This window comes from Schistocerca americana, chromosome 4, assembly GCF_021461395.2.
Source record: "Schistocerca americana isolate TAMUIC-IGC-003095 chromosome 4, iqSchAmer2.1, whole genome shotgun sequence".
NCBI classification, from domain to species: domain Eukaryota; kingdom Metazoa; phylum Arthropoda; class Insecta; order Orthoptera; family Acrididae; genus Schistocerca; species Schistocerca americana.
In genome coordinates this window covers 807,864,964-807,890,711 of record NC_060122.1, presented here as the reverse complement: position 1 = coordinate 807,890,711, position 25,748 = coordinate 807,864,964, and the positions used below count along the sequence as shown (strand labels likewise).

Here is a 25,748-nt window from a genome sequence, read left to right as displayed (position 1 = left end):
TGAAGTCTTTCCACTACTAAGCGATTACAGCTGCATTTCTCAATATTTTCCATTTAGATGTTCGTACGACGGTTCAAAGGAGGGACAGTGCTACGATCTTCCGCGGTGAAATAACTTCGGAAGACCGAATTCAGTATTTCGACCTTCTCTCTGTTCTCTTCCGTTTCGGTGCTGGTGTGGTTGCTGAGAGAATGAATAGATGATTTTGACCCACTTACTGATTTTAAATACTACCAAAATCTCTTAGTGTTTCTACTCAGGTCGGTTCACAACGGCTTACTTTCAAAATCATTGAACGCTTCCCTCATTGCTCCCCTTACGCTCATTTTCGCTTCGTTCAGATTATGTTTGTCAGCTAGGTTTTTCACTTTTCTTGAATCTGAGATGAAGTGCTCTTTGTTTACGCGGCGCTTTTCTAACACGGCTATTCACCCATGGTCGATCTTTCACATCCCTTAAAACCTTACTCGGAACATTTTTGTCTAGGCATATAGATGATGCCTTTGAATTTTTTCCATTTTTTCTACACATCTTCGTCCTCATCACCAAATATTTGATGCTGACTGCTGAGATATTCTGAAATTTGTGTCCTGTCATCCGTGCTGAGAAAATATATCTTCCTACCTTTCTTAACATTGCTTGTAGGACCCGTCATCATAGGTGCTGTCACAGCCTTATAATCACTAATATCTTCCTCTACTTTTAACTGATTCGATAAGTTGAGGTCTGTTTGTTGCCAGGAGGTCTAAGACGTTACCCCCTCTTGTTGGTTCTCTAACTATCTGCTCAAGGTAATTTTCGGACAAGACGTCCAGAACAAACCAACCAGAACTGGCACGAGTTTTGATGGCATAACACTCCCAATCTATACCTGGCACGTTAAAGTCACCCCCTATTACAACGGCGTGATCAGGAAAATTACTACTGATATTCTGCAAGTTCTGCCAGAAGCGCTCTACAACTGCGTATCCTGACCGAGGTGGTCTATAAAAACATCCGATCACCATTTTTGACCGTTCTTTGATACTCAATTTCACCCAGATTAATTCATATTCTGAATCCGTGATAACCTCGCAAGAATTTATCGATTTCTTTTACTGCACACGCCGCCACCATTGGCGACTAATCTTCCCTTACGATAAAAATTCCAATGTTAACTAGTAGAATTTCGTTGTCTTTGATGTCTGGCTTCAATCAGCTTTCTGTTCCATATACTATCAGTGCTTATAACCTTCAGTAAACGATATTACTTCTGGGACCATTACTTGGATGATGCTGCAGTTTACTAAAAGGAAATTAATCTCTTCTACCTCTGATCTGCGAGGACCAAGATTCTCTGAAGTCGCTGTGGCTGATTTAACAGACAAATCGTCTTTGCTCCAAAGGGAGGAGTTCTGTAACCTAAAAAAGCCCCAGGTGCATGCCACACAGCCGGCTGTTGTGGCCGAGCTGTTCTAGGCGATTCAGTCTGGAACCGCGTGATCGCTACGGTCGCAGGTTCGAATCCTGCCTCTCGCATGGATGTGTGTGATGTACTAAGGTTAGTTAGGTTTAAGTAGTTCTAAGTTCTAGGGGACTGATGACCTCAGAAGTTGAGTCCCATAGTGCTCAGTGCCTATTTTTTGCACCCCACAGATACTCCGCTACCCTAGTAGCCGCTTCCTGCGTGTAGTGCACGCCTGACCTATTAAGGATAACCCTACAATTCTGCACCCGACAGCGGAGGTCGAGAAATTCGCATGCGATACCGTCGCAAAGTCGTTTGAGCGTCTGGTTTAAACCTTCCATTCTGCTCCAAACCAGAGGACCCCGGTCAACTCTGGGTACGACGCTACAAATACATAGCTTAGCCTGCACCCCGCGTGCGTTCCTAGTTGCCTTCACCAAACCAACCAGTCGCCGAAAGGAGCCGAGGATGGCCTCAGAACCCAAGCGGCAGGCGTCATTCGTGCCGACATGTGCCACTACATGCAACCGGTTGCACCCAGTACGCTCGATAGCTGCTGGCAGGGCCTCTCCAAATTCACGGACGACACCACTGACAATCACACCGAGTGCACGCTGGCATTCTCCCTCACCTTGCTTGCTATATCCCTGAGGGGCTCCATCACCCGCCTAACATTGGAGCTCCCAATGACTAGCATACCCACCCTCTGCACTTGTCCGGACTGGGCAGGAAAATCGGCCGCTGGCCCAACAGGAGAGGCATCCCGTGCTGGCTCAGGGTTGTCATCAACAATGGGCAGCACCTCGCACCTGTTGCTAAGACGTAGGGAGCCAGCGGCACGGCCTGCTCCCTTCTTCGCCTTCCGCCCAATGAAACGCCAACCCACCACTGTCTGCCACCCACTCTGGAGTGAGGGCGGACCAGTCAGATGTTGCGTATCGGAAGCCGCAGCGACGTCCGGCTCACCAGGGGATTCCAGTGGCACCAAATGTGTCGCAGGTCTCGTCCCCAGCGCCCCGATGCCACCGCAACTTTGAACATTAGCCAGAAGCTTGTCGACGGCAGCCACCGCAGCTTCCAGCTGTTTACGGACAGCATCCAAGTCTCCTTGTGTCCGCTCACAACAAGCACAGTCCCCAGCCGTATCTTACAGTTTATAAAATAGATATAAGGTCTCAAATGGCGCTACTGACTTAGAAAATATACCAAAGGAGAATAAAGTAACGCTATAAGTTGTTATGTAGATTTCTCACTGTTGTCTGAGATCGCAAGCTATTAAACAGGAATAAATTTCTCTGCTGAAGTTGATGTATTTACAGATACCTGTTACCAGAAATCCTGTTTGCCGAAAAGTTACTGCACGAGATAAAAATTCAAACTAGAATGCTCTGATCTAAACTGTGTGCTGTCTACTAGCACAAAATTAAAACTTAATGGCGTGACGGAGTGTCTGGCGACGGGAAAATTTACACTAGGAAACCGCCGTGCACAAGGATATCCACAAGACTTAGGCAACGAGATAAATAAACTACGATCAATTTTGTAACCACTAGTCTACACAGTAAAATACACTCGTACAGTTCACTTCTTTGCAGAAGCACGTGAACAAGAAAAAAGACTACATTAATTTACAGTTTATGATACAAGTGCTGCTGCTGCTCTGCTGTCCCTCTTCTCGACTCGGCGTCTGCCGCTACATCGCAATGGATACAGTGAAAGACAGGTCAGACGTGCGTTACGCAATGGACCAACGGTGCCCCAGGTAAGTGGCAGTAATACCGAGCTTGCACCAAGGTCTGCGGCCTTCCTGGCCTATGCAGGAAGCATATCCAGCAAAATCGGTCTTATTTTGCGGAAATATGATGTGAAATTTGTTTTACGATCTCCGTTTAAGATTAGGGTCCTTTTAGACTTCGTTAAGGATGACGCTGTTGGCGTAAGGAACGTGTCCATCGCACTCCCTCCAGTAGTGGCTATCATGTTCGTGAAGGAAGCGTGTACTGAGCGTAGGCGTCACACACGCTTACATCATCATCAGTGTTCTGCCAAAAGGCAGGTTTTGACATGTTAGTTCTCCAGGCTGTCCGTTCTTCCGCCATCCTCTTCAGGTCTGTATAATTTCCTCTTCCCTGTATCTCGTTTATCATCATGTATCTCCTTCTTCCTCTCAGTCTTCTCCCACAAACCAGTCCTTCCAAAGCATCTACTAGCAAGCACTCCCTTCTCAATGAATGTCCCAACCAGTTCTTTTTCCTTTCTCTTACAACCTTCAGCAGACATCTTCTCTCACCAACCCTTTGCAATACTCTTTCATTACTCGCTCTTTCCATCCAGCTTATTCTCTCAATTCTCCTCCACATCCACATCTCAAATGCTTCTAACCTTTTTGCATCCTCTCGTCTCAGCGTCCATGTTTCTGCCCCATATAGTGCCACACTCCAGACAAAAGATTTGCCAAGCCTTTTCCTTAGTCCGTTATCTAACTCGCCACATAAGAGTCTTCTCTTTCTGTCGAATGCCTCCTTCGCTATGGCAATTCGAGTTTTCACCTCCTGGTGACATCTCAAGTCTTCAGTTATTGTGCTTCCAAGATATTTAAATGCACTTACTTGGCTAATGGTAGATTGTCCTATTTTAATATTGGACAGTCTGCGTCTTGTACTGATGACCGTACTCTTTGTTTTTGCTGTGTTTATTTGCATCCCATATTCCACGCAAGCTTCATTCAGATCTTTGAGCATGTTATTCACTGTCCGCTCACTTTCTGCCACTAATACCAAGTCATCAGCAAATCTTATACATTCTATTCTCTTTCCACCAATGCATATTCCTCTTTTCCCATCTAAGCCTTTCGCAATAATCCCTTCAAGGTATGTGTTAAACAACAGTGGGTAAAGGCAACAACCTTCTGTAACACCTCGTCCAATGCTGCTTCCTTCTGACATTTCATTTCCAATCCTTATTCTTACTTTCTGGTGTAAATATAGATTCTGTATCAGTCGTCTCTCTTTCCAATCTACTCCTTTCCTCTTCAAAATATCCATCAGCTTGTTCCACTGAACTCTGTCAAAACCCTTTCCTAAATCTATAAAAACAGCAAAGATTTCTCTACCTTTTTCCATATATCTTTTCCCTGTAGTTCTTAAGAGGCCAATAGCATCTCTTGTTCCTTTTCCTCTTCTATGTCCGAACTGCTCCTCTGCAATCCCTCTATTCAGATTGCCATATAGCCTTCTATTCAACAGTCGCAGCAAGACTTTAGCTGCATGAGAAATTAGACTGATGGTCCGGCGCTCTTCACATTTTTTAGTGTTTCTCTTTTTCTCTATTGGTATCATAACTGTTGCAAGGAAGTCCTCAGGCCATTCCCCTTTGTCATATATCTCGTTACAGAGGTAGACTACTTCTTTTCTTGCCTTGTTTCCCAGACTCTTTAACAGTTCTGCTGGCTTACAGCACCCGAGGAAATCGGCTACTGTATAACATTGTCTAGGGGCCGGCCATCCTATGGCATATAGCAACCTGGAGATTCTGGAATGCACTTCCAGCTGTTGGGATAGTTTTATGAACGCAGCAGTTCAGATTAAAGTACCGAGTAACACTGAAGATATACAGGTTTTTGCTTAAATTCTGTGTGGAATGCTGTCCTCTCCAATGTTAAAACACAGAGGGACAGAGGTAATGCTGCTTCACCCGTTGTTCAATATTTTGACTATCGATAACTTCTGGCGTCTGTCATCTTTGCTCGAGTGGTGGCGCTAGTGTTTACAGTGTGTGTGTGTGTGTGTGTGTGTGTGTGTGTGTGTGTATGTGTGTGTGGTGTGTGTGTGCGAGGTACGCGTTACCTTTCCGGATTTGCTCTGCAGCCCGAGGTTTCAAATTCACTTGCGTATCGATTTCTTGCTGCAGTTTGGCCTTGAAAATGACAGGGTGGTCGACTTTCGAAGTATCTGTCGTTGTCGACGAGGTCACGCAGCTGTGTTCCCGTAAGTTATTTGAACAAAACAAAATGTGTTAGCTATTGTCTCTGCACGAGGCGGAATGTCGTAGTGGGCTCCTGTTGTACCCGCAGACACCCAGCCGTGCAGACGCGCCAACAGATGCAGCATCGGCAGTGGCATCTCTGCCTCACACACAGTAATTTAGTTCAGTTTCTGTTTTTTTTTTTTTTTCACGTGCTTCTGCAAAGGAGTGAACTCTACGTGTGTATTTTACTGTGTAGATTAGCGCTTAGAAAATTACTGTAAGTTTTTGTTTTTGCGTGAATATGCTTGTGTAAGGCGACTTCCTAGTGTAATTTTCCCACCATCAGACCGCCAAGTCACGCCACTAAGTTTAAATCTCGTGCTGGTACCTAGCATATAGTTTAGGACCAGTGCATTCTTGTCTGCAAAGTTATCTCGTGCAATAGCTTTCGGGTAAGCAGAGTTTCTACACTACTGGCCATTAAAATTGCTACACCATGAAGAAATGCAGATGATAAACGGGTATTCATTGGACAAATATATTATACTAGAACTGACGCAATTTGGGTGCATAGATCCTGAGAAGTCAGTACCCAGAACAACCGCCTCTGGTCGTAATAACGGCCATGATACGCCTGAGCATTGAGTCAAACAGAGCTTGGATGGCGTGTGCAGCTAAAGCTGCCCATGCAGCTTCAACACGATACCACAGTTCATCAAGAGTAGTGACTGGCGTATTGTGACGAGCCAGCTGCTCGGCCACCATTGACTAGACGTTTTCAATTAGTGAGAGATCAGGAGAATGTGCTGGCCAGGACAGCAGTCGAACATTTTCTGTATCCAGAGAGGCCCGTACAGGACCTGCAACATGTGGTCGTGCATTATCCTGCTGAACTGTAGGGTTTCGCTGGGATCAAATGAAAGATAGAGCCACGGGTCGTAACACATCTGAATCGTAACGTCCACTGTTCAAAGTGCCCTCAATGCGAACAAGACGTGTAACCAATGGCACCCCATCCCATCACGTCGGGTGAAACGTCAGTATGGCGATGACGAATACACGCTTCCAATGTGCGTTCACCGCGATGTCGCCAAACCCAGATGCGACCATCATGATGCTGAGAAACAAAACCGGGATTCATCCGAAAAAATGACGCTTTGCCACTCGTGCACCCAGGTTCGTCGTAGAGTACACCATCGCCGGCGTTCCTGTCTGTGATGCAGCGTCGAGGGTAACCGAAGCCATGGTCTCCGAGCTGATAGTCCATGCTGCTGCAAACGTCGTCGAACTGTTCTTGCAGATGGTTGTTGTTTTGCAAACGTCCCCATCTGTTGACTCAGGAATCGAGACGTGGCTGCACGATCCGTTACAGCCTTGTGGATAAGGTGCCTGTCATCTCGACTGCTAGTGATACGAGGCCGTCGAGATCCAGAACGGCGTTCCGTATTACCCTCCTGAACCCACCGATTCCATATTCTGCTATCAGTCATTGGATCTCGACCAACACGAGCAGCAATGTCGCGATACGACAAACCGCTATGGCGATAGGCTACAATCCGACCTTTATCAAAGTCGGAAACGTGATGGTACGCATTTCTCCTCCTTACACGAGGCATCACAACAACGTTTCACCAGGCAACGCCGGTCAACTGCTGTTTGTGTATGAGAAATTGGTTGGAAACTTTCATCATGTCAGCACGTTGTAGGTGTCGCCACCGGCGCCAACCTTGTGTGAATGCTCTGAAAAGCTAATTATTTGCATATCACAGCATCTTTTTCCTGTCGGTTAATTTTCGCGTCTGTAGCACGTCATCTTCGTGGTGTAGCAATGGCCAGTAGTGTAGTAACAGGTAACTGTAGAGACATCCACTTCACGAGAGAAATTTATTTCTGTTTAAGAGCTTGCCGTCTCAGGGCATTTTGAGAAATCTGCAGAGCAGTTTTTAATGTTTATTTATTCTCCTCGTTATACTGTACAGGGTGATTCAAAAAGAATACCACAACTTTAGGAATTTAAAACTCTGCACCGACAAAAGGCAGAGCTAAGCACTATCTGTCGGCGAATTAAGGGAGCTATAAAGTTTCATTTAGTTGTACATTTGTTCGCTTGAGGCGCTGTAGACTAGGCGTCAGCGTCAGTTGATGCTAAGATGGCGACCGCTCAACAGAAAGCTTTTTGTGTTATTGAGTACGGCAGAAGTGAATCGACGACAGTTGTTCAGCGTGCATTTCGAACGAAGTATGGTGTTAAACCTCCTGATAGGGGGTGTATTAAACGTTGGTATAAACAGTTTACAGAGAATGGGTGTTTGTGCAAAGGGAAAAGTTCTGGACGGCCGAGGACGAGTGATGAAAATGTAGCACGCATCCAGCAAGCATTTGTTCGCAGCCCAGGAAAATCGACTCGCAGAGCTAGCAGAGAGCTGCAAATTCCACAATCAACTGTATGGAGAGTCCTACGAAAAAGGTTAGTTATGAAACCTTATCGTCTGAAATTGGTTCAAGCACTGTCTGCAGCTGATAAGATTAAAAGAATCGATTTCTGTGATTTTATCCTTGCTCAAATGGAAACAGATGAATCTTTCGTTTCAAATATTGTGTTTAGTGATGGAGCAACTTTACACACTAACGGGAAAGTCAACCGTCACAATGTCTGTATATGGGGCACTGAGAATCCGCGGAAAACAACTCAGTAAGAACGTGACTCGCCTAAGGTGAACGTTTTCTGTGACATTTCAGCCAATAAAGTTTTTGGTCCCTTTTTCTTCGAAGGTGCTACTGTAACTGGACTACAGTATCTGGAGATGTTAGAGAATTGGCTGTTCCCTCAGCTCGAACAAGAAGCACAACAACTCATATTTCAGCAGGATGGAGCGCCACCACATTGGCACTTATCTGTCCGTAACTACCTGAACGTCAACTACCCGAGGCGATGGATCGGCCGCCAGGCAGCCCGTGACAGAGCACTTCATCACTGGCCTCCAAGAAGCCCTGATCTTACCCCCTGCGATTTTTTCTTATGGGGGTATGTTAAGGATATGATGTTTCGGCCACCTCTCCCAGCCACCATTGATGATTTGAAACGAGAAATAACAGCAGCTATCCAAACTGTTACGCCTGATATGCTACAGAGAGTGTGGAACGAGTTGGAGTATCGGGTTGATATTGCTCGTGTGTCTGGAGGGGGCCATATTGAACATCTCTGAACATGTTTTGGAGCGGAAAAAAACCTTTTTAAATACTCTTTGTAATGACGTATAACAGAAGGTTATATTATGTTTCTTTCATTAAATACACATTTTTTAAGTTGTGGTATTCTTTTTGAATCACCCTGTATTTTGCGTACATTCCAAACTCAGTAGCGCCATTAGAGATCTTATATATATTTCAGACACTACGATGTGCCTAGGACCTGTGCTTGTTTCGAGCGGACACAAGGAGACTTGGATGCTGTCCGTAAACAGCTGGAAGCGGCATTGGCTACTGTCGACAAGCTTCTGGCTAATGTTCAAAGTTGCGGTGGCATCGGGGCGCTGGGGACGAGACTGGAGACACCTTTGGTGCCTCATGAATCCCCTAGTGACCCGGATGTCGCTTCATCTTCTGATTCGCAAATTCTGACCGGTCAGTCCTCACTTAAGAGTGAGTGGCGGATGGTGGTGGGTTCGCGTGTCACTGGGCGGAAGGCGAAGAAGGGAGCAGGCCGTGCCGCTGGCTCCCTACGTCTTAGCAACAGGTGCGAGGTGCTGCCCATTGTTGATGACAACCCTGAGCCAGCACGGGTTGCCTCTCCTGTTGGGCCAGCGGCCGATTTTCCTGCCCAGTCCGGACAAGTGCAGAGGGTGGGTTTGCTAGTCATTGGGAGTTCCAATGTTAGGCAGGTGATGGAGCCTGTCAGCGAGATAGCAGGCAAGGCGGGAAAGGATTCCAGTGTGCGCTCGATATGTTTGCCTGGGGGATCTCATCCGTGATGCGGAGGAGTCCCTGCCGGCGGGTATCGAGCGCACTGGGTGCAACCGGTTGCATGTAGCGGCACATGTCGGCACGAATGACGCCTGCCGCTTGGGTTCTGAGGCCATCCTCGGCTCCTTTCGGCGACTGGTTGGTTTGGTGAAGGCAACTAGCAACGCACGCGGGATGCAGGGTAAGCTGTCTATTTGTAGCACCGTACCCTGGGTTGATCGCCGTCCTCTGGTTTGGAGCAGAACGGAAGGTCTAAACCAGAGGCTCAAACGACTCTGCTACGGTATCGCATGCGAATTTCTCGACCTCCGCTGTCCGGTGCAGAATTGTAGGGTTATCCTTAATAGGTCAGGCGTGCACTACACGCAGAAAGCGGCTACTAGGGTAGCGGAGTAAGTGTGACTTACACATGGGACTTTATTTAGGTTAGAGAAACCCTCTCTTGGGATCAAAGGGGATATGCTTGATAAATTAGCCACAATGTCCTCAGAGAACGTCCGTCGTAGCAAATCAGAATTAAAAAGATCAATATGATTTTAGAAAACTGCTGCAGCGTGCCAAGAAAGGCCGCAGAATTAGTATCGCTTACTGGAGGTTATAAAACACAGATAGTATTAGGAAGAGAAAGTTGGTTGAAACTGGACGTTAATGTAAACAAAATCCTTAGTTCAGATTGGAATACTTATCGTAAAGATAGGTTAGCCGCCACTAGTGGGGGTGTGTTTATTGGAGTAAAGAATTCGATAAAATCTAGTGAGGCTATCACGGATTCCGATTGTGAATTAATCTGGCTGAAGTTAAGTATCAAAGATCAGTCCAAAACGGAAATCGGATGCTTTTATAGGTCGCCTGGGTCAGGAGCTCTAGTGGTAGAACACTTCAGTTAGAACCTGCAGAATACCATTAGTAATTTTTCCGATCATGCCGTTGAATTAGGGGGTGACTTCAATTTGTCAGGTATAGACTGGGAGTGTCACGCTATTAAAACTGGTGCCAGAGACAGGCACAACTGTGACATTGTTCTGGATGTCTTGTCCGAAAATTACTTTGAGCAGGTAGTTAGAGAAACAACTCGTGAGGGTAGCGTCTTAGATGTCCTGGCTACAGACAGTCCTGAACTTACAGAATCAGTTAACGTAAAGATATCAGTGATCACAAGGCTGTGATAGCATCTATGACGACGGGTCAGACAAAGAATGTTAAGAAAGGTAGGAAGATATTTTTGTTCAAAATGTGTGTGAAATCTTATGGGACTTAACTGCTAAGGTCATCAGTCCCTAAGCTTACACTTTACTTAACCTAAATTATCCTAAGGACAAACACACACACCCATGCCCTAGAGAGGACTCGAACCTCCGCCGGGACCGGCCGCACAGTCCATGACTGCAGTACCTTAGACCACTCGGGAAGATATTTTTGCTTAGCAAGATTGACAGTATACAAATTTCAGAGTATCTGAACAGTCAGCACCAAATATTCTGTAATGAGGAGGAAGATGCGGAAAAAATGGAAAAAATTCAAAGGAATCGTGCAATACGCCCTAGATAAACATGTTCCGAGTAAGGTCTTAAGGGATGGGAAAGATCCACCGTGGTACAATAGCCGTGTTATAGAACTGCTACGTGAACAAAGAGAAATTCACCTCAGATTCAAGAGAAGTAAAAACCTAGCTGACAAACAAAAGTTGAACGAAGTGAAAATGAGCGTAAAGAGAGCAATGAGAGGAACGTTCAGTGACTTTGAAGGCAAAAGTTTGTCAACCGACCTGAGTAAAGAGCCTCAGAGATTTTGGTCATATGTAAAATCAGTAAGTGGGTTAAAATCATCTATTCATTTACTCAGTGACCTTATTGGCACTGAAAGAGAAGATGACACAGAAGTACTGAATTCAGTCTTTCAAAATTGTTTCACCGCGGAAGATCGTAACAAGGTCCCTCCTTCCAATCGCCGTACGAGCGTCAAAATGGCCCATCGCGGAACTGAAAAGCAACTACAATTGCTCAGTAATAGAAAGGCTTCAGGACCAGATGAGATATCTATAAGATTCTGCAAAGACTATGCGAAAGAACTTGCTCCCCTTCTAGCAGTAATTTATCGTGGATCGCTTGAGCAACGAAGGGTACATAGCGACTGGAAGAAAGCGCAGATCATACCCGTTGATAGAAGGGCCATAGGACCATGCACACAATTATAGACCTTATATCGTTGACGTCAATCTGTTGTAGAATTATGGAATTCGTTTTATGCTTAAGAAGTATGGCTTTCTTGGAGGCGGAAAATCTCCTCTATAAAAAAATCAACATGGCTTCCGCAAACGGATATCCTGCGAAAGACAGTTCGCTCAGATCCACAGTGCCGTAGACAATGGCGCTCAGGTTGATACCGTGTTCCTCAACTTCAGGAAGGCATTTGACACCGTCCCGCACTTCCGCTTAGCGGAAAACAATTTATATATACGAATTTACCGAGTATACATCTACATCTACAAGGGAACTCTGCAAATCACATTCAAGTGCCTGCCAGAGGGTTCACCCAACCACCTTCACAATTCTCTATTACTCCAATCTCGTATAGCGCGCGGAAAAGAATAAACGCCTATATCTTTCCGTACGAGCTCTGATTTCCCTTATTTTATCGTGGTGATCGTTACTCCCTATGTAGGTAGGTGTCAACAAAATATTTTCGCATTCGGAGGACAAAGTTGGTGATTGGAATTTCGTGAGACGATTCCTTTGCAACGAAAAACGCCTTTCTTTTAATGATGTCCAGTCCAAATACTGTATCATTTCTGTGACACTCTCTCCCGTATTTCGTCATAATACAAAACGTGCTGCCTTTCTTTGAACTTCTTCGATGTACTCCATCAGTCCTATCTGGTAAGGTTCCCACACCGAGCAGCAGTATTCTAAAAGAGGACGGACAAGCGTACAAGCGTAGTGTAGGCAGTCTCCTTAGTAGGTCTGTTACGTTTTCTAAGTGTCCTGCCAATAAAACGCAGTCTTTGATTAGCGTTCCCCACAATATTTTGTATGTTTTCCTTCCAATTTAAGTTGTTCTTAATTGTAATACCTAGGTATTTAGTTGAATTTACTGCTTTTAGATTAGACTAATTTATCGTGTAACCGAAGTTTAACGAGTTCCTTTTAGCACTCATGTGGATGACCACACTTTTCATTATTTAGCCGGCCGCGGTGGTCTAGCGGTTCTAGGTGCTCCGTCCGGAGCCGCGCGACTGCTACGGTCGCAGGTTCGAATCCTGCCTCGGACATGGATGTGTGTGATGTCATTAGGTTGGTTAGGTTTAAGTAGTTCTAAGTTCTAGGGGACTGATGACCATAGATGTTAAGTCCCATAGTGCTCAGAGCCATTTGAACCAGCCATTTTTAATTATTTAGGATCAACTGCCACTTTTCGCTCCATTCCGATATTTCTTCTAAATCGTTTTGCAGTTTGTTTTGATCTTCTGATGACTTTATTAGTCAATAAACGACAGCGTCATCTGCAACAACGGAAGACGTCTGCTCATATTGTCTCCCAAATCGTTTATACAGGGTGTTACAAAAAGGTACGGCCAAACTTTCAGGAAACATTCCTGACACACAAATAAAGAAAAGATGTTATGTGGACATGTGTCCGGAAACGCTTAATTTCCATGTTAGAGCTCATTTTAGTTCGTTCTTCCACCTACGCGCAATGGAGCACGTTATCATGATTTCATACGGGATACTCTACCTGTGCTGCTAGAACATGTGCCTTTACAAGTACGACACAACATGTGGTTCATGCACGATGGAGCTCCTGCACATTTCAGTCGAAGTGTTCGTACGCTTCTCAACAACAGATTCGGTGACCGATGGATTGGTAGAGGCGGACCAATTCCATGGCCTCCACGCTCTCCTGACCTCAACCCTCTTGAGTTTCATTTATGGGGGCATTTGAAAGCTCTTGTCTTCGCAACCCCGGTACCAAATGTAGAGACTCTTCGTGCTCGTATTGTGGACGGCTGTGATACAATACGCCATTCTCCAGGGCTGCATCAGCACATCAGGGATTCCATGCGACGGAGGGTGAATGCATGTATCCTCGCTGACGGAGGACATTTTGAACATTTCCTGTAACAAAGTGTTTGAAGTCACGCTGGTACTTTCTGTTGCTGTGTGTTTCCATTCCATGATTAATGTGATTCGAAGATAAGTAATAAAATGAGCTCTAACGTGGAAAGTAAGCGTTCCCGGACACATGTCCACATAACATCTTTTCTTTCTTTGTGTGTCAGGAATGTTTCCTGAAAGTTTGGCCGTACCTTTTTGTAACACCCTGTATAAATAAGGAACAGCAAAGGGCCTATAACACTACCTTGGGGAACGCCAGAAATCACTTCTGTTTTAGTCGATGACATTCCGTCAATTACTACGAACTGTGACCTCTCTGACAGCAAATCGCAAATCCAGTCACATAACTGAGACGATATTCCATAAGCACGCAATTTCACTACGATCCGCTTGCGTGGCACAGTGTCAAAAGCCTTCCGGAAATCCAGAAATACGGAATCGATCTGAAATCCCTCGTCAGTTGCACTCAACACTTCATATGAATAAAGAGCTAGTTGTGTGTCACAGGAACGATGTTTTCCAAACCCATCTTGACTGTGTGTCAATAGACCGTTTTCTTCGAGGTAATTCATAATGTTCGAAAACAATAAATGTTCTAAAATCCTACTGAATATCGACGTTAACGATATGGGACTGTAATTTAGTGGATTACACCTACTACCTTTCTTGAATATTAAAGTGCGCGTCATTTATGTTGGCGGCCGAGTTTGGGTTCGTTTTGCGCATCTGACGTCACAAAACACAGTCAGCCAATGAACAGAGAACGACGTTGCCAGATCTCGACTGCAGAGCAGAGCACGGACGAGTGTCTTCAGTTTTAGAAATGTTCAGTCATAAATAAAGTAATAGAACAAAAGCAATGTCTTGATAGCACATTTTCTTTTATAGAAAGTTTGGAAAAAACATTCTTTATACCAATTGCTTCATATTCTATTAATTAATTAAACCAAACAAGCAATAAGACTCCTAATTCAGGCGATAGCAAGGAAAGGTGTTTGTATCAATCCCACGAACCGCTTTTTCGCAATAAAGAACAGCGGTAATTGTTTATTTCTCATTGTACTTCGACGAAGTGTGAGTAATTCATAGTCATATCAACAGTGTTTGTCAGTATTTTGCGTGACCTGTTAGAGTCCTCATGAAGTCGCCGATCTTGAAAAGCTGCCTTAGCGTAATGGTTAAGGCGTTGGGCTAATAAGCAAAAGGTGAATAGTTCAAACATCTTGTGGTGCTTAAATATTTTCTTTTATTTAAAAATAATATCGAAGTGTCTTATTTCACGGATTCATTCGTTTGAATGCAATTTTTTGAAATTTCTAGTGCTTTGTCTCTTCATTAAACCTTTCGCTGCTACAGAGACGTGCTCCCCGCATTCCGCGCTGTGCGCGATTTTGTCATCACTGCACTGCTCGCCTGTGCAGACACATGGTGTTCCCAGTGCTTTGACACACTTATCATTCGATATCACAAAAACTATTTGGCCCAAAAATTTGTTTTTTACACATCTTCTTGACTGATACCTTCCCCCCACAAATGACTTAATTTTGTTTCGATGTTCAACTCAGTTATTGTGCAGCATTAAATGTAGTAAACCATTGCACGAAATTTTGAAGAGTTTGTAGAGGTAAAAGTCCATAGCGTATACTTTCCGTATGGTCGATTTTAGTTGCCACAATGTTGAGAATGAAATGTGGACAAGATACCCAAATTTCATATAAAATTTACTGTATAGCAATATCTCATTTAATTTAAGTACCACATAGTATTGTATGTAATATTGAGAAATATTCAAGCTTTCGCGACTGTAATAAAAGTTTTATTTACACCGGGCGCGTTTGGCTTTATTTTAAAGCACTTCGATCAATGAAAGGTATGGCACATACATAATGGTACTCACGTTCTCTTTATTGTTTTTGTTCCACAGTCGCAGTTTTACCAATGGTATTGAAATATATTCTTCTTCTGCAACTGTAATAAGTGACTTATTTAGACCAGACGCGTTTCTCTCTTTTGAAGCATCTTCAGTGGACAGCATTGTCTCCTCCATTGCCAAGTCACCTTTCGTAGTTTTGTGCTGCGGTAACACAATATTCAACGTTTGTGTCGGCTGATCAGTGTTTTAGCAAATAAACACTGTTTGTGTGTGCCACACATAAAAATTATATTTGACATAGCTCTGAGCACTTCACTGACAGACGGTATATTCAAGTCCTAATGTTTTTGTAAGTCCACAGTTTTGTTTAATGTATTTTGTCTACTTCCGTTTGATTGATTGAAGTGCTTTAAAATAAACCAAACGTGCCCAGTGTAAATAAAACTTTTGTTAGAGTAGCGAAAGACTGAATATTTTTCAATATTACATACGACACCTAGGTGGTACTTAAATTAAATGAGATATTGTTATACAGTAAATTTTATATGAAATTTAGGTATCTTGTCCACAGTTCATTCTCAACATTGTGGCAACTAAAATCGACCATACGGAAAGTATACTCTATGGACTGTTACCTCTGCAAACTCTTCAAAATTTCGTGCAATGGTTTACTATATTTAATGCTGCATAATAACTGAGTTGAACATCGAAACAAAATTAAGTCATTTATGGGGGGAAGGTATCAGCCAAGAAGATGTGTAAAAATCTAATTTTTGGGCCATATAGTTTTTGTGGAATCTAATGATAAGAGTGTCAAAGCAGTCGGAACACCATGTGTCAGCACAGGCGAGCAGTGCAGTGACAAAATCACGCACAGCGCGGAATGCAGGGAGCACGTCTCTGTAGCAGCGAAAGGGTTAATGCGGCCGTGGTGGCTTGACTTCATGAACTGCGCGTTCCCCCCTAAACGTAAGTTTGCGAACTATGCTATACTATGGCGCTGCTTCTCTTGGCGCGTGCGTCGTGTGCAACTGGCAACGCAGCGATCTCCTGCGTCTGGGCGGGCATGCGCGAGCCGCCAAGATAAAAGAATTGAACTATAGTGTCACCTGTGCCAGTTTCCAGTCTTTGGGTACGGATCTTTCGTCGAGCGAACGGTTGTATGTGATTGTTAAGTATGGAGCTAGTGCATCAGCATATTCCGAAAGGAACCTAATTGGTATAGAGTCTGGACCAGAAGACTTGCTTTTATTAAGTGATTTAAGTTGCTCCACTACTCAGAGGATATTTACTTCTGCGTTACTCATGTTAGCAGCTGTTCTTGATTCGAATTCTGGAATATTTACTTCGTCTTCTTTAGTGAAGGCATTTCGGAAGGCTGTGTTTAGCATCTCTGCTTTGTTAGCACTGTCTTCGATAGTATCTCCATTGCTATCGCGCAGAGAACGCATTCATTGTTTCTTGCCGCTAACATACTTTATATACAACCAGAACTCTTTGGAATGTCTGCCAGATTTCGAGACAAAGTTTCGTTGTGAAAACTGTTATAAGTATCTCGCATTGAAGTCTGCGCTAAATTTCGAGCTTCTGTAAAAGATCGCCAATCTTGGAAATTTTGCGTCTGTTTAAATTTGGCGTGTATGTTTCGTTGTTTCTGCAACCCGTTATGTATACCAAGGGGGATCAGCTCCGTCGTTTGTTAGTTTATTTGGTATAAATCTCTCAATTGCTGCTGATACTATTTCTTTGAATCTAACCCACATCTGGTCTATTAATTTGGAATGAGTGGACATTGTCTCTCAGGAAGGCGTCAAGTGAATTTTTATCTGCTTTTTTGAATAGATATATTTTTCTCTTATTTCTCGAGGATTTGGGGATTACAATACGACAACCCTGTGTTCACTAATCCCTGAATCGGTTTTTATGCTCGTTACTAATCAGACCAGATTTGCAACTATATTCAAGACATCCGTGCAGACAGAACGTTCTTACCAGAACATAATCTGCAGATTTAGAGGTAATATCCGGAGCACCCCAAGAAAGTGTGATACGACCGTGACTGTTTGAATGTATATAAGCCGGGTGGAGTGGCCGCATGGTTTGAGGGGTCATGTCACGGATTGCGTAACCCCTCCCGCCGGAGATTAGAGTCCTCTCTCGGGCATGGGTGTGTGTTGTTCTTAGCATAAGTTAGTTTAAGTAGTGCGTAAGTTTAGGGACCGATGACCTCAGCAGTTTGTTCCCTTAGGAATTCGCAAACACACACACAAAATGTATATAAATTATCTAGTAGAAGCTAAGATATTTCGCAGGTGATGCGGTTGCTTATAAGAAAGGAGCAGCGTCGGAAGGAGGTATCGATCTGCAGAATTATTTACAAAAGACTGATGAGCGCCGAAGTCTCTGACAGTTGTCCCTGATCGTAAATAAACGTAACATTAGGAAAAGGGAATCCATTACTGTACAACTGCCCTATTGACGACAAACTGCTGGAAACAATACACACCGTAAATAGCCAGAGCGACCTTAAGTGGAATGACCGCATAAACAAATTGTAGGAAAATCAGACGCCAGACTGAGATTAATACGAAGAATCGTAAGGAAATGTATCACATCCACGAAAGAAGTGGCTTACAAGGCGCTTGTTCGACCGATTCTTGAATATTGATCATCATTCTGGGTCCATTAACAGGTAGGACTGATAGAACAGATAGATAGGATCCAACGAACAGCAGCGCATTTGCTCACGGCATCGTTTAGACGGCACGAGAGCGTTACAGATATGCTACACGAAGTCAGTCGCAGACGTTACGAGAGTGGCTTTGTGCACCAGGAAGAGGTCTGCTATTGAACTTCCGAGACAGCACTTTGCGCGAAGTGTCGAACAACACATTAATTCCTCCTACATACATCTCGCGAAATGACTACGATGAGAAAACTCGAGAAATTATACCAAATACGGAGACTTACTGACAATCGTTCTTCCCACGCACCGTTCGCGAGTGGAAAAGGGAAGGGGCGACAAGTTGGTGTCACCAGAAGATACCGCCAGGTGGCTTCCGCAGTATTTACAGGGTGTTTCAAAAATGATCGGTATATTTGAAACGGCAATAAAAACTAAACGAGCAGCAATAGAAATACACCGTTTGTTGCAATATGCTTGGGACAACAGTACATTTTCAGACAGACAAACTTTCGAAATTACAGTAGTTACAATTTTCAACAACAGATGGCGCTGCGGTCTGGGAAACTCTATAGTACGATATTTTCCACATATCCACCATGCGTAGCAATAATATGGCGTAGTCTCTGAATGAAATTACCCGAAACCTTTGACAACGTGTCTGGCGGAATGGCTTCACATGCAGATGAGATGTACTGCTTCAGCTGTTCAATTGTTTCTGGATTCTGGCGGTACACCTGGTCTTTCAAGTGTCCCCACAGAAAGAAGTCACAGGGGTTCATGTCTGGCGAATAGGGAGGTCAATCCACGCCGCCTCCTGTATGTTTCGGATAGCCCAAAGCAATCACATAATCATCGAAATATTCATTCAGGAAATTAAAGACGTCGGCCGTGCGATGTGGCCGGACACCATCTTGCATAAACCACGAGGTGTTCGCAGTGTCGTCTAAGGCAGTTTGTACCGCCACAAATTCACGAAGAATGTCCAGATAGCATGATGCAGTAATAGTTTCGGATCTGAAAAATGGGCCAATGATTCCTTTGGAAGAAATGGCGGCCCTGACCAGTACTTTTTGAGGATGCAGGGACGATGGGACTGCAACATGGGGCTTTTCGGTTCCCCATATGTGCCAGTTCTGTTTATTGACGAAGCCGTCCAGGTAAAAATAAGCTTCGTCAGTAAACCAAATGCTGCCCACATGCATATTGCCGTCATCAATCCTGTGCACTATATCGTTAGCGAATGTCTCTCGTGCAGCAATGGTTGCGGCGCTGAGGGGTTGCCGCGTTTGAATTTTGTATGGATAGAGGTGTAAGCTCTGGCGCATGAGACGATACGTGGACGTTGGCGTCATTTGGACCGCAGCTGCAACACGGCGAACGGAAACCCGAGGCCGCTGTTGGATCACCTGCTGCACTAGCTGCGCGTTGCCCTCTGTGGTTGCCGTACGCGGTCGCCCTACCTTTCCAGCACGTTCATCCGTCACGTTCCCAGTCCGTTGAAATTTTTCAAACAGATCCTTTATTGTATCGCTTTTCGGTTCTTTGGTTACATTAAACCTCCGTTGAAAACTTCGTCTTGTTGCAACAACACTGTGTTCTAGGCGGTGGAATTCCAACACCAGAAAAATCCTCTGTTCTAAGGAATAAACCATGTTGTCTACAGCACACTTGCACGTTGTGAACAGCACACGCTTACAGCAGAAAAACGACGTACAGAATGGCGCACCCACAGACTGCGTTGTCTTCTATATCTTTCACATCACTTGCAGCGCCATCTGTTGTTGAAAATTGTAACTACTGTAATTTCGAAAGTTTGTCCGCCTGAAAATGTACTGTTGTCCCAAGCATATTGCAACAAACGGTGTATTTCTATCGCTGCTCGTTTAGTTTTTATTGCCGTTTCAAATATACCAGTCATTTTTGAAACACCCTGTATGTAGATATAGATGTAGATGCAGATATGGAAAAGTGAGAACAGTCTTAGAGCGACCCAATGTCAAATGTGTATTTCACCCACCCCCAAAGATGTCGACACTATTATGTACAGTAAAGCATGATCTACGCCTTTACCAAACTAGGGCCCACCAAACCTCTGACACTGCATGCAAGAATACATTGGGGAAACTGTACATATAGCAGAAGAAGCGTGCCATTAACGTAGCCGCCACTCTGAGTTATACCAAACCACCAAACCAGCCGTTGCCAACGATGGTATAAAAACTGGTCATTCTATGGGCCACAACAAAACCAGTATACTTAGGCAGTCTTCCTCATTATGGGTTAGTGCGATTAAAGTGGCCGAAGAAATTAGGCATCAGTACTGAGTAATTAACGAGGACAGCGGTCTACAGCTGCATCAGGTGTGGAACCCTGCACTGAACAAAGATGCGCTCATAGATGGTTTAGAGAGTCAATTGATGTTTTGTCACACAGTACTGTTTCATCATTTATGACATTTCTGTCCAGTATGACAGCTTTCTGGATGTGATATTTTTCTTCTATTGTTAGTAAGTGGTCCAGATCATTACTGCCTTTCAAGATCTGGAGATATGTTTCTGTGCCACTACGATTAAAATACGCAACATAATCTATAAATAACAAACCAAAACAAATAGTTTTCCGTACCAGAGCCTCACAAAAATAAAAAATACCAATGTTGGCAGGTCATTTTACATGTAAGAACAATAACAAAATGCCGGCCGAAGTGGCCGTGCGGTTAAAGGCGCTGCAGTCTGGAACCGCAAGGCCGCTACGGTCGCAGGTTCGAATCCTGCCTCGGGCATGGATGTTTGTGATGTCGTTAGGTTTAACTAGTTCTAAGTTCTAGGGGACTAATGACCTCAGCAGTTGAGTCCCATAGTGCTCAGAGCCATTTGAGCCAATAACAAAAGCCGGCCGGAGTCGCCGTGCGGTTCTAGGCGCTACAAACTGGAACCGAGCGACCGCTACGGTCGCAGGTTCGAATCCTGCCTCGGGAATGGATGTGTGTGATGTCCTTAGGTTAGTTAGGTTTAATTAGTTCTAAGTTCTAGGCGACTGATGACCTCAAAAGTTAAGTCGCATAGTGCTCAGAACCATTTGAACCATTTGAACTAATAACAAAAACATGTTTGCCAGGTAAATGAAAAACCAAGTACAGGTCAGGATAAGGCAAATATACCAATGATAAGCGTAAAGAAAGGGGCGTATATCACTATTTTACCGTAGTTTAAATGTTATACGGGGTGTTCAAAAAGTCTCACCGCAGTGTCGTATGATTGTTAGGCGCGCGTGCCGTATGCCGCAGTGAATATACCGAAATGAAACTGAGTGAAATACAAGTTATTAATTTATTGAATATTGCTTGTTACTCACAAATTTTCACATTAAATGTTGAAAGTGTCTGCTCTGTTGTTGAATACACAATTCAGTTCGTCTAATCATGTTTCCAAACACAAGCTGTAATATTTCTTCTGTAACAGGAGCAGTGAAAGTAGATAGTGCAGTTTTCATTTCATCGATGGATTTTGGACGGTTTTTATAGACGGTTGCTTTCGCTGCACCCCAGAAGAAAAAGTCAGGTGGTGTTAGGTCAGGCGATCGTGGAGGCCAAAGTCCTTGTGAAATTATGCGAGCACCAAAAACATCAGCAAGCAATGACATTGAAACGCGAGCTGTATGCGCGATTGCACCATCTTGTTGAAAATAACCGTGCAGTATTTCACTTAACACAAGTTCTGCTATGAATGGGTACAGAATATCACTGCAGTATCGTTGTGCGTTTATTGTTTCGTTGAAAAACACAGGCAGGCGAACAGTCATACGGCACGCGCGGCTAACAATCATACGGCACTGCTGAGAGACTTTTTGAACACTCCGTACTATGACAAAAATTCAATACAGACGTTGCCCCAACATCCCTGTGTTGCAGATGACCTGATGTATTAATTTAGCCCTGTGCACCCTCTTCGATTTATTACTATTTTCTGCAGACATGGGAACAGACCTTAATATTGCAGTATGAGGCATAAATTTGTTTTCATTGTCGTGGAATATACATCCAAATGTGTCTGTAGCAACGCCGTTGGATCAGTACATTGTACCTTCACTGTTGTTCAAGCGCTTATTGAGATAATTTGGTGAACTACTTTGGGTATTAATGTAAATAAACATGATTTCATTGTTAAAATCCCCGGGTATTTAAGTAGGTTCCTATTAGAGTCCTGCATGACCGAGTAAGCGGGCACAAAATACGAGGTGGGGCGAGCACATCCTAACTGGATAGGCTACCCGCACTAGTTCTTGTGGCCGAGCATAGAAGTCGTGACCGAATACGTAGCACATAACTTCAAACATATTTACACGTGTTATTATCCGTGTGACACTGCAGCCAGTACGGGTTTCTCATTTGTGGTGTGTGCCTCTCTGTAATCATGCAGCGCGAGGAAGCCAGTGTAGTAAGACGTAAGATTGAAACCAATGTTTACACACTAAAGAAACGGGAAGGTGTAAAAAGCCAAGTATGGAGTACATTTCTGTTGGTTGTAGATGAAAACAGTGCGTCTACTGGGTACGTATCGTGCATAAACTGCTCCACATTGTTGTTTTTCCTGTCGGGAATCACTCATTTAAGGAAACACAGTTGCAAGATACCTCACAAAGATCGTTTCTTTGGCCGTCCTTCCGTGATCTTAATATGCTTGAAATAAGTGAAAAGCAGGAAATTCTTAGCAATGTGCGACAAATGTGTGCTACGTACGCAGGTACAACATACAATCATTATCATAATCGTTTTTACATAGTTATAGAGAAACGGGAATGTTGTGACTCGTATAATATTTCATTAACGTAAAACATCTCGTTTTTATGGGAACGGGAGTCGGGTTGTTTGGGGGAGAGACCAAGCAGCGAGGTCATCGGTCTCTTACGGGAACGTTTCGATGATTCCCATAGCAGTTCTGTATTACTTGTCTCTTTTGTTTATTATCATAGATCCTTCAAGTACTGTGTCATCACCATCCAGAAAGAGAGATTGTTTCAAGGAATGGAGGAACAACAGATCATCCGCAGCAGATAAAGTAGATCTGTACATTTTAATGCGCCCCGGACAGGATGATGATGACATCTTAAAGTGGTGGAGCAGACATGAAACAGATCTGCCAGGTTTGGCTGCAGTTGCAAGACGTATTTTATGTATCCCAGCAACAAGCGTACCTAGTGAAAGGTGCTTTAGTAAAGCCGGCATGTTACTAACAAATTGGCGCAGCCAATTAAATCCGGAACGCGTTAGCGATTTACTGCTGTCCAACAATAATTTTGTTTATGTTTGCAAACAATTGAAAAGTATGGCAAGTTACGTCTGTAAATGTTTAATGTTCTTTGTATGCTTTCTTTATGAAGATGGTTGTCTTCTAGATTACAGGGAAAGCACTTATTTAATGTTTCCTATAAATGAAAGGAAAAATATATCTTTTGTTTGGAAATGAGACTCGTCTTCTGTCCGCGATTGTATTGAAATATCATTTTACTTTCCAGGTGCTTTATAAATTTAGGTGTGTCACGTACCCGTTCTTGGAAATGTTACTTTTGTATTAAAAGAGAGAGAGAGAGAGAGATAAATACACTGTGTGTGTGTTTGTTAGAGAGAGAGAGAGAAAGAGAAAGAGAGAGAGAGAGAGAGAGAGAGAGAGAGGCGTTGGATTGTACAGTACAGTACAGTGCAGCGAGCCGTGGTGAGGCGAGGTGAGACGTCAGCGGTGACCGGCCACGCTCGGTTATCCGCGTGTCCGGAATCCGGACATCAGACATGGGGCGAGTACGTGACCGAGCCGAGTCGTGTGGGGCCGGACACGAGCGGCTCGGTCCCCCTGTCAACAGGCGAGCAGTGACCGGTCAAACATTGAGCGTTGCAGCACTCTAGTTCCTATGACAGTTACAACTCTTACACGAGATAAAAGATCGATTAAAAAATTGAAGTGTTAATCTCGCAGACACCACGAAGACAAGAGAATTTAGGGTTCGTGCGGACGCATATAGACAGTTGTTCTTTCTTCTCTCCGTTTGCGATTGGAACACGGAAGGGAATGGATAGTAGTGGTACAAGGTACCCTCCGCCATACACCGTATGGTGGCTTATGGAGTATTTAGATGCAGAAGTAGAAAGACTAATAGAATTCTGATGGGCACAGTGTATGTAATATATGTTGTGTAAATTGAAGAAAAGATCGTGTCACGTAGAGGAATCGACAGGTTGTTTCAGGTATTGCGGCCTTCACGCTGACTGGTTTCCCGACTGTATTTCCATTATACGTATGAAGACACGAGTATTAGTCTGCCACAGTATTACTGAATCTGGGAGTAAGGCAGCTTTGCACGGCTTAGCGTGAGTATACCTGATAGTATATGCGCAACAGACCTCTGGGATGCGTTTTCCTTCGACATCACTGTACTTGTTCATTGTAACGTCACTGTGTGTTTCCGATAACTGCCATGGGAGAGCAAGTGAAATAATATCGTGTTTAGGTGGTAACAGAGAGATCTCTCACTGTGACACTGCTGCGTTGGTTTGCTGCTATAGGGAAGACGAGAGGAGCACCCGAAAGACGAGCTTCCGGAACTGAACTGTGCACTATAAGGAATAATACTTATTCAGTTTTAAACGTTTCTAGAATACTTTACGCAAAAACGTTTGTTCTCGTATGTGGATTTTCCGTGTAACGGTATTGTCATTTAAATAAAACGTCATTTGTCTGTCATTTCAGTGCCTTTTCTTAGCAAATATTATACGAGGTTTGGAACTTTAATAGTGGCAACTATTTATTTACAGCTCGTACAAAATAGATACGTGTTTCAAAGTTTTACTGGCCTCCAGAGTAGTCACTAGGATTGTGTATAACCCGCTGCTACCGATGTGGAAGTCGTAAGATACTCTTAGCAGCGCCAGTTGTCAGTTCGAGCGGCGCGGTCTATTGCCCGACGAATTTGTAGCATTTCTTAAGCGAATGCCGTGAAGTGTATCCTTCAGTTTAGAATTCGAGTTGAACTCACGAGGGCTTAAGTCAGGGGAGTGCAGTAGATGGTATAGAACTTAGCAGCCCCATCAGTCAAACAAATCAGTAACAGCTCGCACTTTACGTGCTTGAGCATTGTCCTGCAAAATGATGGTCAGGTCCTGCAGAAAGTGTCATCACTTCTGTCTCTATGCTGGTCGTAGGTAGGGTTCCAAAAACGAACAATAGAGGGGCAGAAGTGATGACACTTTCTGCAGGGCCTGACCATCATTTTGCAGGACAATGCTCAAGCACGTACAGTGCAAGCTGTCACTGATTTGTTCGACTGATTGGACCGCTAAGTGCTATACCACCTACTTTACTCCCCTGACTTAAGCCCTCGTAAGTTCAACTCGATTTCTAAACTGAAGGATACACTTCACGGCATTCGCTTCAGAACTGCTACAAATTCGTCAGGCAATAGACCGCGCCGCTCGAACTGTCAACACAACTGGCGCTGCTAAGAGTATCCTACGACTTCCACATCGCTAGAAGCGGGTTATACACAATGCTGGTGACTACTTTGGAGGTCAGTAAAACTTTGAAACACGTATCTATTTTGTACGAGCTGTAAATAAGTGGTTACCACTATTAAAGTTCCTACCTTCGTATGAAGTTCATGAGTTTGCTCTACAAACAAAAGCTCTTCACCATTAAGGGTAGAATAATCTTG

General features: G+C 44.0%; 1 protein-coding gene across 2 annotated transcripts in view; it reads right to left on the bottom strand.

Moving 5' to 3' along the window:
* The window catches only part of LOC124612936 (alpha-tocopherol transfer protein-like), a 156,980-nt gene that overhangs the window by 80,072 nt on the left and 51,160 nt on the right, over positions 1–25,748 (bottom strand). The gene's annotated exons all lie outside the window — the stretch shown is intronic.